Source organism: Scyliorhinus torazame, chromosome 15, assembly GCF_047496885.1.
Source record: "Scyliorhinus torazame isolate Kashiwa2021f chromosome 15, sScyTor2.1, whole genome shotgun sequence".
Lineage (NCBI taxonomy): Eukaryota > Metazoa > Chordata > Chondrichthyes > Carcharhiniformes > Scyliorhinidae > Scyliorhinus > Scyliorhinus torazame.
Genome location: NC_092721.1, coordinates 197,169,410 through 197,183,434, shown reverse-complemented (window position 1 = coordinate 197,183,434; position 14,025 = coordinate 197,169,410). Strand labels below are relative to the sequence as shown.

Genomic DNA, 14,025 nt, shown 5'->3' with positions numbered 1-14,025 from the left:
CAGTAACCCAAAATGTTATTTTCTGAAAGAAATCCAGCTTTCATTTAAATGATTCAACACTATTGTGATGAGTGCACGAAATTGGTATATATAGTATTTTATATTTATCACTGTCATGTTTATTAAAGACCGAGTTCATTAATGTATATCTGTTTCAGTAATAGTATTAAAGAATCTAGGTTAAGGTATCCAGACTCTGTGGCTGCAAATAGGGTGTTGTAAAAGTGAGATCATCATTCATTTCAACCATGTATGTGTTTATCTATACACGACCTAATGGAATTTTGTTATGATTGCTGGGGATTTCCTGGAGAGTAGATAATTTGAGACATTACTTTTAGACTTGGATAAGCAGGTCAGGGGATCGGAGTGGGATAAAGATGATGTAGTTAATGGAAGGAGCCAGGTCTGTAGCAAGTCTGCCAAAGACAGCAGGACTTGCAGCTGGTGAATGAAAGGCTTTTTCTCTCCAAGCAGTATTTCCAAGAAATCTCTACCAGATGGCAGTGTTTTGACCCCCTGGGCTAGTGCACAGTCAATTCCAGCCCCACTTCACCCTGACTCACAGCACAATTGAATTAGCCAATAATTCTTTGGCTCTTGGCTGCCCAATAATTACAAGTCACCGGGTTTTTTAATTTAAACACAATTATTTTTTATTTATAACAAGAACAGCAATGAAATATGCAGCAAATACAATTGGTTTACTATCATCTAATTCCTAATCCCACCCCCACTATAACTTTCCCCCACCCTCTATATACACCCCCCCCCCCACTATATATTTCCCCCACACTCTATATATACACCCCCCCCCCCCACTATAACTTTCCCCATCCTCTAGATATACACACACACACGACAAACAATCACAGAGGGGAAGAGAGGGGTGAAAATAATAAGGATGAAAGTCAAAAGTCTTTGTTACAGATGGCCATTTCTAGCACCTTTCTTCTCTTCAAACTTTGCTCTCAGTTTGAGATTTTAACTGTAAATTTATTCTGGTCTCTGCAGTTTAAAAAAATACAGCAGCTTTTTTGGAGAGAACACGAGGGAGAGAGCAGGTCCTTTACTTTTCACATCCAGGATTCAAACTTTGCTTTCCTTGGGTCTTTGGAAATCATGCCACTCCAGCAGGATCCAATCCCCACCTGTTACCGGGCAGAATACGGCCTTTTGGCCAATTCATTTGCCACCAGCCAACCAATCGAACCGATTGGGACCACAAAGTCTGAGTTTTGCTCTCAAAAGCTGGCAGTTTTCCCTTTTGTAACTTTTGAAATCCTCATTTCCCATCCGTTTAGCATCCAGGGATCAAAACGATAACGTCAAAAGATAAAGGGGGAAAAGGGAATCAACAGGAAGGACCTTTACAAGAGCAAGCGTCCCTACGTTTATTAATTGTTTTGGAAGTGGTTTTTGATCTGAAATGGCTTCGCTTAATTGAAGATCGAGAAGGTATCAGTAAGAAGTTAAAGTGTTTCCTTTTATTGTTAAGAATTGTTTAACGTGGCAATTGAAAGCTATTTTTTGTGATGCTAGTGTAACTTATTCCTTTGTTGAAGTTATAACCTGCCTGATTACAACTGGCTGGGGACTATTGCCAATCCCACAATTCTTAGTGAGTAGGAGCTCCCCACAATGAGGGGGGGGGGGGGGCAGTGGAGAAATCATTAGCAGAATCACCTGCATAAATAGAGCTGGCCAGTGTGGAACCAGCTGGAGAGGAGAGAGCAGTGGTGGAGTACTGCTGCTGCTGTATATATATATATATGTAATTGTAAATAAAGTTCTTTCTTTCGATTCTACAAACTCGTGCTGGATTCTTCGTGGCCCTCACAGAAGTTAACAAAGTTTGTTGTAATACACCATATACCAATTTGTGTGTGGAATCACTCCTGGAGTGGAGTGAAGTGTCCTTTCCTCACTTGGGGTTCTTGTACGGTACCCAAACAAATGTTGGGGTCTGGTCCAGGATTCTAACACTATCTATTTCACGGTCTTGTTGTGGAATCTGTTCCACATTGCCCAATCCAAACAGATTAGCTGTGAGTTTTCCCTCTTCCAAATACAGGCCACATCCTCTGGCTCTCATTGTTCTGGACGAGGTAAAATAGCTAGGAAGAGAGACATTTCTTTCCAAGTCCCCAGCAGCACCACCATGGTCAACCTGTTGCTATAGTAAAAAGGGAAAATGCACTTTAAACTGGTGCACTTTAACACTGTGATGTGCTTCTTCCAATTACTCCCAATTGAAAATTAACCCTCCAGCAGTGTCAGCTGAACAATATTCATGAGTTTTCTCAGGAGTTAAACAGCATCTCTAGCCACTACATACATTTGGAAGGTCGCAGTCAATAATCGTACCGCTGGGTTTTTCTGCGGAACATGTCAGAGTAATGAAATGCAATACTATTGACGGCGCTGGCAAGGACGGACTTGTCTGTCATCACGGCTGAGGTGTAACGCCAAACTCTGTTTGCATGTTCGGTGACTCAGGCGGAAATGTTACACAGCTCCCATTCCAGTCCTTGAGGAATAGGTGGTTTTCATGGTTTCCAGGCCGGCTTTCCTCCCGTAACCACTAAAAATGGATTAACAAGACATCTCATGTGTCAGCTGTGGTTCGGTAAGCACTCCTCAGAGTCAGAAAGTTCAAATGGGTTCAAATTCTACTCCAGAGACTGGTGCATAAAACCTGATGCTCAGTACAGCACTGAGGTAGACACTGTACTTGTCAGGAGATGCCATCTTTCAGATAAGATGTTAATCAGAGGCTTCATGTGACCTCTCAAGTGAATGTAAAACATCCCAGGAAATGATACAAAGAAGAGCAGGGGAATTTCCCTCCAGTGTCCTGTCCAATATTTATCCCAAATGCGATATTCCGGAACAAAGTTAGCTGCTCATTATCTCTGTACAGTTTGTGGGGCTGCATTTATTTGGCTGTCAAGTGCTTTGGTGCATCTTGAAAGGTACTACACAAATGGGGATCCCCCTTATTGCTCTTTGTGGAATATTGATGCGAGTTAAATGAGAACTACATATCTGCTTAGGAAACAGGGGCACGATGAGACAAATGCGGAATGAATTTGTTTCTCATGGCATTGGTTAACAAGGAAAGCTGCAGAGAAAGTCCTTGTGCTCTTTTGAGTCTTGTCATTGAGTCGTGCCTAGCGGCAGGGTAGCACAATGGTTAGCACTGTTGCTTCACAGCACCAGGGTCCCAGGTTAGATTCCCGGCTTGAGTCACTGTCTGTGCAGCGTCTGCACATTCTCCCAGTGTCTGTGTGAGTTTCCTCCGGGTGCTCCGGTTTCCTCCCACAAGTCCCGAAAGACGTGCTTGTTCGGTGAATTGGACATTCTGAATTCTCCCTCTGTGTACCCGAACAGGCGCCGGAATGTGGCGACTAGGGGATTTTCACAGTAACTTCATTGCAGTGTTAATGTAAGTCTACTTGTGACACTAATAAAGATTATTATTATTAGTTACCTACCATATCCCCTCCATCCCCAAAAAGTGTTTTTGGGTTTGTATCTCCAAAGTAACAACTGGTACCTCCAGCAGTGCAGCACTGCACACTGGGGAATCAAACTGGGTTATGTGGATAAGTGTCTTGGGACTGACAGCCACCAAAGGAGGTGAAAGAAATACACCTCAACCAAATTGGAACCAGCCCAAATCGAAATAACCAGGCTGCTTTCACTCGTAAAAAAAATAGTGGGCACAAGGTATTTATTCCTTTTCTACTTAAAATGTAGGAAATTTTGAGCAGCCCAAGTATACACATTATTAGACTACTTACAGTAAAAAAAAATCTTTAAAAATTTTAAAAGGTTTGGAATGAAATGAAAATTGCTTATTGTCACAAGTAGGCTTCAAATGAAGTTACTGTGAAAAGCCCCTGGTCGCCACATTCCGGCACCTGTTCGGGGAGGCTGGTACGGGAATTGAACTCGCGTTGCTGGCCTGTCTTGGTCTGCTTTAAAAGCCAGCAATTTAGCCCTGTGCTAAACCGGCCCCTAGCAAATAAAGAAACACTAAAACAGGGGTCAACAATTTAGTTTCCCAGAAAGGGAGGAGGTAGGTCAGAAGATATTCCTTGCTGCAGAGTTGTTGGGAGCACGGATTGCTTGGTCACAAAAGAGCAGTGGAAGCAGAGATTATTGCCACTTTAAAAGGGAAATTGGGATATATAGAAACAGAGGAAGGTACACAGCGATGGCAACGGGGTAGACCAATTGATTGTTCCAACAAGGAACAGGCAGACATGATGGACCGAGTGGCCTTCTTGTGTGCTGCGAGCTGCTTCTCTGGAGGATGTGCTTTCAGCTATGTAACCAGGGTGGGAGAACTGACAATTACAATCAACGATTGTGCAGCAACCGGAAATGAATTAAAAAGTATAATCCCAAAAATCACTGACATAGCTTTAAAATTAATTACCCGGTGTGTTTCTCATGTAGCAGATCAATAACAACAATAAGTCCTGGGTGCAAAACTGAGACCATGTCAACAGCACACTCGGCCCGGGTCCTGACTCCTGACCTCTCTGACTAAAAAGCAAAGCAGCAGCTCAGACAAATGGTAAAACAAATCTCACCAGCTGACAAACCACTCAACCAAGTGAGTACTTGGTCTCTAATTATTAGATAAAGCATATTGCTGAGTTGATTGCTCAAAGAATGAGGCTTCACATGCCACTACTGAAAGAGACTCAAGTACAAACTCACTGAGTGAAACAGTTCAGACAAGGCGATCATTCAGTAGTGTGACTGAAGGCAGCTTCAACACAGACATTGGTTTACCCTCTTCCTCCATTCCAACAGATCTAGCACAGTTTGCAAATTGAATTACATTAAAACAAATACTTGAGGGAAAAGCCAATGGGGAAGTGGACAAGAATTGTTAATAAGGCGCCCAATTACTTTGTTCCACTTTCAAACAGCATTCAAAATCCAAGCGACACAAATCGCCTTTTTAAACTTACAACAACTCACTTTAACGTGCTTGGAATATCACTACAAAAAGTAAAGTCACGCACCAGCTGTCCAGCCCACTGAGCTAAACCGGCGAACAAATATAGAAGTAACGGCACCAAAAACAGTCAAAAAGATTGTTCCAACACAGAACTGGCACAGACATGACGGGCCGAGTTGCCTCCTGTTCTACGAGCTGCTGCTCTGGAGGATGTGCTTTGAGCTATGTAGCCAGGGTGGGAAAGCTGACAATTATAGGTCTGTCAACAATTGTGCAGCAACCAGAAATGAATTAAAACATCATTCAAGAATCATTGACACAGCTTTAAAACAAATTACCTGCTATGTTTTTCTCCTGTAGCAGATTAATGACGAAAGATCGAGTAAGCCTTGGGCGCTAAAAGCAAGGCCATGTCAACTACACAAACCAAAACACAATCTTATACTCTGCTCACCCACCTGCCACCCACCCCCACAACCCCCATTCACCGGTGGGTTCTGCAGCGGGGGTGGAACATGAAATTGCATTGACAGGATCCCCTCCGCGACCGTGTAGCGATTGTACACTGGGACGGTCAGGGCCTCACGGATGGGGTGATACGGCAGGGGGTGATGGAGGCTGGAAATGGAAGTACAACCAGGGCAGGAAGTGGGTGGGGAGGGGGGCGGCAGGTAGTGGCTACATCAGAAGCTCCCTTCTGACTGGGGTGACCCTCCCCTTAAGTCCTGGCAACCTCTGAACCTCCCTCTCCCCCCACCCCTTGCAGGACCCCAGGTCTTCCCCATCACTTACCTATATTTTGTTCTACAATAAGACACCGACGACCACTGCTGATTCTCCCAATAGCTTTAAATGAGGCTGAATTCCAGCCTATTTGCTCACAAGCCTCAAAATTAGATTAAACCCCATCCACCTTCCACATGGTCAATGATAATTCTTTACTCTGCTTACAGTACAGGTCTATCTAGTTGTCATTTACTCTGGCTAACCTCTCTCAGCGAGCTGAAAACTGCAAAAGGTCCAAACTGCAACTAACCGAGGACCCTGGTTCGCTCCCGGCCTCGGGCCACTTATCCTGTGGAGTTTGCACATTCTCCTCGTGTCTACATGGGTCTCACTAACCACAACCCAAAGACATGCAGGTTAGGTGACTTGGCCACGCTAAATTGTCCTACAGGAGAGTAGCGTGCTCTTTCCAAGGGCCGGTGCAGACTCGGTGGGCCAAATGGTCTGCTTCTGCACTGTAAATTCTATGATTCTACTATAGTGAATACAGATTAAACAGTAATCTTGAAAATTGAATTGGGTAAATACTTCAAGGGGAAAAATGCAAGGCTATGGGAATAGAGCAGGAAGAGTGGACTAGTTGGATAGCACTTTCAAAGAGGGGCATAGCCTCCTTCGGTGCTGTATGATAGTACATTCAAACTTATCAACACAGCGTTTAATTCAAAAAGGATTTAAAAATCCCAGAGTAAATCTTACTGAAATGAATGAGATTCGAGAAGAGTGCATATAGCGAAGCAACTCTTCTCATTTGCCACAATAGGGAGGATTCACCAGCCCACCCTTCCCCGCTCCAGCAATAATGCAAATTGGAGACAATTAAGGATCTCCAAAATCTGGTCTTGCACATAGTCACAACAATGACCCCCCAGCTCAAGAATGAAGACTGTAAAACAAAAGAGATGTTATTTTGTAGTTTAATTCACCAGGGAAAAAATGAGAAACTATAAATAAAAGAAACTCAAACCACCTGGGCAATGAGATGTCTCCAGGCAGGGCTTTGTCCTGCAAATGGCCTTAATGCAGAACCCTGTGAGGATGTTCGCCACTAGGAGTGCAAAGCCATAGGTAAACAAATGGACCAGGTACAGTAATGTACAGCACAGTAACAGGTTTAAAATCTCAGAGTACCATCAGCACATAACAATCACTTCCTTGGAAATTTTACTCTCCAACTACAGAAAGGGCTCTGTCAAATCAATAAAAACACAACCACCATGCTTCAACAGGGCTCAATACCAGATCAAGATACATTTGTAATTAAAATGTCTGATTTATAATAAATTAATTCATAAATTCAAATTTGTTGAACACAAACATTTATCTAAAAATACTAAACCAAGAAATTAAATCTAACCCAATGTACAGATGAAGTTTAACAGAGCAAAGTTTGAAATGATGCATTTTGGAAGGAAAAATGACAAATTGTAATACAAAAGGATTTGAATGCACTGACTGGGAGGCTGCTGGAGGTAGATTCAATTGTGGTTTTCAAAAGGAAATTGCATTAGCACTTGAAGAGAAAAAGGAAATGCAGGCCTCTGGGGAAGAGGCATGGGAAAGGGACTAGCCGAGTTGTTCTTGCAGTGAGTCGTCATGGCCACGACAGGCCAAATGGCCTCCGTCTCTCGAGTGGCCATTCCATTATTCTACAATCTCAAACAGTACAATTTACAATTGGGATCCAGGAAGACAGAGACTCCAGAGTTCACATCCACAATGTTTAAAAATTGTGGAGCAAGCAATGACGAGGTTTTTAAAAGATCTTACATTTGGCGGCACAGTGGTCAGCACTGCTGCCTCACTGCACCGAGGACCCTGGTTCAATCCTGGCCCCGGGTCAGTGTGTGTGTGGAGTTTGCACATTCTCCCAGTGTCCGCGTGGGTCTCACCCCCACAACCCAAAGATGTGCAGGTTATTAGAAGTGGCCACGCTAAATTGCCCCTTAATTGGAAAAAATATAATTGCGTGCTCTAAATTTTTTTTTTTTTTAAATCTTACATTCTACAATCAGAGGAATGAAGTACGAAAGCAAGTGCTTAGTCCGTATAACTCACTGGTCAGACTTCAGCAGGGATATTCTGTCCACTAATTCTGAGCAGCGGGCTTCAGCAAGGAGGGCATCAAGGCTTTGGAGAAGGTGCAGAGGAATGATAGCAAGATAAGAGAATTCAGTTCAATGGTGAAACTGGAAAAGCTGGGATTGCTCTCCTGCGAGAGAAGGCGACCATAAATATAATAGAGGTGTTCAAAACAACAGAAGAGGCAAATAAGGAGAAATTCATTAGAATGGTCAGTAAGCACAGCACAAGACAAATATTTAAAGGCAGCACGGCGGCACAGTGGGTTAGCCCTGTTGCCTCACGGCACCGAGGTCCCAGGATCGATCCCGGCTCTGTCCGTGTGGAGTTTCCACATTCTCCCCGTGTTTGCGTGTTCTCCCCGTGTTTGCGTGTTCTCCCCGTGTTTGCACAACCCAAAAGATGTGCAGGGTAGATGGATTGGCCACACTAAATTGCCCCTTAATTGGAAAAAATGAATTGGGTACGCTAAATTTATTTTTAAAAAAGACACATTAGTTAAAATAATTGGCGATAAAAGCAGTAAGATCAGGAAAATATGTTGTGCCCCCAAATTCGACAAGTTATGTTGATCTGTAATATAGTGTGTGTTTGAAGGAAGCAGTTTCAATATTCAATAGCAAGGGAACAAGATAAATACTTGAATAGGGGGGGAAATGCAGGGTTGTTGGGAAAGAGCTAGGAGACTGGAACCGATTGGACAAAAGGGCTGGAACGGCCGGGACGGGCCGAGTGGCAAGGGGGTTTGTTGTGGGAGCACGCGACGTCCGACGCGGCACGTGCGCCGTTACCACGGCGACCGTTGCAAGGCGGCAGATGCCGGGCCACGCTGCGTGCCGTTGCCATAGCGACGGTCGCCTGGAGACGGCAGAGAGGGACGGGGCCGGCGCGACGTTGCCAGGGCGACCGTTGCCGGGAGGCGCGGGGCGGGGCTGGCCAGCTTGCCGCTTGGTTCGAACCTGCCTTCGAAATCAGACGTTGGAGAAAACACGTTCCTCACCTCCCGCCGACGAGAAGCCCGGGGCGCGTTCCTTTGCTCTGCCTCAGAATTTACCCGCCCATGCGGCGGGGGGGGGGGGAGAGGTGTTGGTACGGTGTCGATCTGGCTGTTGGTCCTGGTTCCCAAGCGCCCTCCAGCCGCTGGGCTCGGCGCCGCTCCTCCTGTTGTCAGGCCGCCGGTTCAACCTAACCTGAGCGGTCCGGCCCCACGTGCACCGCACCCCCCCCCCCCCTCATTGGATACCGCCTCCCGTATTCCACTTCCCATTGGTGCCCCGCTCATGTCAATCAAGGAGAGCGGCATCTGGTCCCGCCCACCCGCCGCTCAGGTTCGGTTGAGGCGCAAACCGGAAGTTGCTGTTTTCGATGATGTCATTGCTTTGGAGCATTACATCATCGCAATCACTTAAAGGGACAGGCCGATGGGTTTTTCTTTTAACCCATTCTTTTCTTTCCATCCTTGCCTTGAGGATTGGGACAAAGGCAAAGTACTGCAGGTGCTGAAAATCTTAAACAAGAACAGAAAGTTATGGAAATACTCAGCAGGCCAAGGCAGCATCTGTGCAGAGAGAGATACCGAGTTAACATTGCAGTTTACTGATTCTTCATCAGAGAGACGCAAGATTTGGGAGGCAGTAAGGAATCTGAATCACTTCTTCCTTCCCCATCTGAAACTCCTAGGCTAGCACTTCATCACTCAGGCAATGGTGTGGTGACGGAAGTGCCAGCTTTTGATTGATTGATTGATAGATTGATTTATTGTCACATGTACCAAAGTACAGTGAAAAGTATTTTTCTGCGGCCAAGGAAACGTACACAGTACGTACACAGTAGACAAAAAGAATAATCGGCAAAGTAACATTGACAAACAGTGATTGGTTACAGTGTAGAACAAGGGCCAAACAAAGCAAATACATGAGCAAGAGCAGCATAGTGCGCCGTTAATGGTGTTCTTACAGGAAACAGATCAGTCCGAGGGGGAGTCGTTGAGGAGTCTTATAGCTGTGGGGAAGAAGCTGTTCCTATGTCTGGATGTGCAGATCTTCAAACGTCTATATCTTCTGCCTAATGGAACAGTCTGGAAAAAGGCAAAGCCTGGGTGTGACGGGTCTCTGACAATGCTGCCTGCCTTCCTGAGGCAGCGGGAGGTGTAGACAGAATCAATGGGAGGATGGCAAGCTTGTGTGATGCATTGGGCTGAGTTCATCACACTCTGCAGTTTCTTTCGATCTTGGCCGAGCAGTTGCCATACCAAGCTGTGATGCAGCCGGATAGGATGGTCTCTATGGCACATCTGTAGAGGTTTGTGAGAGTTGATGCAGACATGCCAAATTTCTTTAGCTTCCATAGGAAATGGAGACGTTGTTGGGCTTTCTTGACTGTTGCATCAACGTGAGTGGACCAGGACTGTCTTTCGGTGATGGTGACCCCCAGGAACTTGAAAGCTATCGAACATCTCCACTTCGGAACCATTGATGTAGACGGGGGTGTATGTCACACTACACTTCCTTAAGTCGATGATCAGTTCCTTGGTTCTGCTGACATTTAGAGAGAGGTTGTTTTCGGCACCATGCAGCCAAGTGATCTATCTCCCTTCTGCAGTCTGATTCATTGTTGTTTGAGATATGACCCACCACAGTCATATCATCCGCAAATCTATAGATCGAATTGGAGTTAAATCTTGCCACACAGTCGTGTATGTATAGCATACACCCTTAAATAGAGGCCCTGTCTGCCATCTCAGGCTGCCTTGAAAGATCCCATAGTACTATGGGATCTTGGGGTCTATGGTCATACATCTTTGAAAATTGCCACTCAAGTGGATAAAGCTGTGCAGAAGGCCTATGGTGTGCTAGCGTTCATTAGCAGAGGGATTGAATTTAAGAGCCGTGAGGTGATGATGCAGCTGTACAAAACCTTGGTAAGGCCACATTTGGAGTTCTGTGTGCAGTTCTGGCTGCCTCATTTTAGGAAGGATGTGGAAGCTTTGGAAAAGGTGCAAAGGAGATTTACCAGGATGTTACCTGGAATGGAGAGTAGGTCTTACGAGGAAAGGTTGAGGGTGCTAGGCCTTTTCTCATTCGAACAGAGAAGGATGAGGGGCGACTTGATAGAGGTTTATAAGATGATCAGGGGAATAGATAGAGTAGACAGTCAGAGACTTTTTCCTCGGGTGGAACAAACCATTACAAGGGGACATAAATTTAAGGTGAAGGGTGGAAGATATAGGGGGGATGTCAGAGGTAGGTTCTTTACCCAGAGAGTAGTGGGGGCATGGAATGCACTGCCTGTGGAAGTAGTTGAGTCGGAAACATTAGGGACCTTCAAGTGGCTATTGGATAGGTACATGGATTACGGTAGAATGCTGGGGTGTAGATTAATTTGTTCTTAATCTGGGACAAAAGTTCGGCACAACATCGTGGGCTGAAGGGCCTGTTCTGTGCTGTATTTTCTATGTTCTATGCACTATTTTGAAGAACGGCAAAAGATATCTCGGCTGCAAAGTGACCAACCTGAAATCTTAATTCTGTTTCTCTTCGTCTTGTCAGATGGACTCCAGAATTTTCTTTTTTCATTTTCGGGTTTTCCAGCATTCCCAGTATTTTACATTTGTCCGTGTGACTTCTCCTCAATTTCCTGGGCAACGCATCCTTCTGCCAACATCAGTAAAATAGATGATCTGATCTGTACCACATTGCTGTCTGTGCTCAAATTGGTTGCAGCATTTCCTATCTGACAACAGTGACTGCACTTCAGAAGTGATTCATTGCCTGCAAATGAAATTGGGATGATGCTCTGAAAGGCTTTGTAGAAATTGAAGAGCTTCCTGATGGAAAAGTAAAAATTTGTATACATTAAATGTTTATTCTATATTGTTATCCTCATTCATTCCACACGGGGATCGCTACTAAGAAACTCGTGGCAATTAGATTAAGGGGGATTTTCAAATTTCCCATACTTCTGTTTTAGCACCTAGTGCCCCCTGCTGAACTCATATAATCCAGTCAATTCTTTATCTTTAACTTTACAGTACAATTTCCAAATGACTTATTTTTAAATCAGCAAAGTTTATGGGATAATACAATATGAGAGGCAGTACGGTGGTGCAGTGGTTAGCACTGCTGCCTCACAGTACCGAGGACCCGTGTTCGATTCCGGCCCCGGGTCACTATCTGTGTGGAGTTTGCACATTCTCCCCGTGTCTGCGTGGGTCCCACCCCCAAAACCCAAAGATGTACAGGTTAGGTGGATTGGCCACACTAAATTTCCCCTTAATTGGAAAAGAAAATGAATTGGGTACTCTAAATTTAAAAATAAATAATATAATATAATATGAGATTATACAAATAGCAACATACACTCTGGATAAAGAGGAGTCTTTCGACGTACTGTACTTAAATTTCCAGAAGGCATCTGATAAGATGCCACATCAGAGGTTATTGCGGAAAATAAGAGCTTGTGGTGTGAGGGGTAACATGGATAGCGGATTGGCTGGCTAATAGAAAACAGAGAGTACGCATAAATGGGTCTTTATCTGATTGGCAGGATGTGACGAGTGGAGTTCCGCAGGGGTCTGTGCTTTGGCCTCAGCATTTTACAATTTACATCAATGACTTAGATGAGGGGAGTGAAGGCATGGAGCTTAATTTTCAGATGACACAAAGATAGTTAGGAAAGTATGTTGTGAAGGAGACGTAAGGAAGCTGCAGATCAATATAGATAGGTTGAGTGATCGGGCAAAAATCTGGCAGATGGAGTACAATGTGGGACAATGTGAAATTCACTTTGGCAGGAAGAATAAAAAAGTAGAACATTACTTAAGTGGAGAACGACTGCAGAATTCTAAATGCAGAGAGATCTAGGTGTTCTAGTACATAAAGCACAAAAGGTTAGTCTGCAGGTGCAGCAAGTAATCAAAAAGGTTAATGGTTATCCTTTATTACGAGGGGAATTTAACATAAAGGTAACAATGTTATGCTCCAGTAATACAGGCCTTGGTGAGACCACATTTGGAATACTGTGTACAGTTTTGGTCTCCTTATTAAAGGAAGAATGTAAATGCATTTGAGACAGTTCAGAGACGGTTTACTAGATTGATATTGGGAATGAGCAACTTGTGTTATGAGGATAGTTTGGACAGACTTCACTTACTTCCACTGTTCAGAAGAGCGAGGGTTGACTTGGTTCAAGTGTATAAGATCCTGTATGGTTTTTACAAGGTGGTTGTGGAAAAGGTTTTTCCTCTTCTGGGTGAGTCCAGAACTAGGGGGCACTGTTTTAAAATTAGGGGTTTCCCTTTTAGTACTGAACATACAAATTAGGAACAGGAGTAGGCCATTCGGCCCCTCGAGCCTGCTCCACCTTGGCCGATCTGATCGTAACCTCAACCCCACATTTCTGACGGCCCCCGGCACAACAAGGATTGTAATAAGAGCATTACTGTTGATCACTGAGCCCTTGAATTGGTGAAAGGATAAAAGCTGTCCAGGGTTTCCGCTCCTGATCAAGCTGTTATTGTGCCAGTGTGTGAATCTTGGGTAGGCACGGAACAAGACTTGGCAAAAGAAACGTGGAAGTATTGTGAACTGTGAGGATGTAATTCACCTTCAAAAGTACAGACAGGCGGGGCAGCACTGTGGCGCAGTGGCTAGCATTGCTGCCTCACGGCGCCGAGGTCCCAGGTTCGATCTCGGCTCTGGGTCACTGTCCGTGTGGAGTTTGCACATTCTCCCCGTGTTTGGGTGGGTTTCACTCCCACAACCCAAAAGATGTGCAGGCTAGGTGGATTGGCCACGCTAAAATTGCCCCATAATTGGAAAAAATGAATTGGGTACACTAAATTTATTTTTTTTAAGTACAGACAGGTTGGTGGGATGAGCAGGCAAGTGGCAGAGATGTGTGCAATGATTCATTTTGGAAGAACGTGGGGGAGACAATATTGTGGGCATTTAAAAGTTTATTGGATAAACATATGGATGATAATGGCATAGTGTAGGTTAGATGGCTTTTGTTTCGGTGCAACATCGTGGGCCGAAGGGCCTGTACTGCGCTGTATTGTTCTATGTTCTATGTTCTATAATATAAGTTGTCTGTATAGTACTGTGGCCTATGGCCAGGGAATGGTAATATGATCTCCTTCCATGTACTGTACTGGAACCCTGGTGGGCTCCGCCTCT

The 14,025-nt window shown here is 44.6% G+C and overlaps 1 protein-coding gene across 2 annotated transcripts in view; it reads right to left on the bottom strand.

The window, feature by feature from the left end:
* The window catches only part of pak1 (p21 protein (Cdc42/Rac)-activated kinase 1), a 242,206-nt gene extending 233,170 nt beyond the window's left edge, over positions 1-9,036 (bottom strand). For both annotated transcript variants that reach the window (XM_072477377.1, XM_072477375.1), the window contains exon 1: positions 8,850-9,036. The gene's annotated coding sequence lies outside the window, so the exon portion shown is untranslated. The remainder of the gene's footprint in view (positions 1-8,849) is intronic.
* Positions 9,037-14,025: the final 4,989 nt, after the last annotated feature.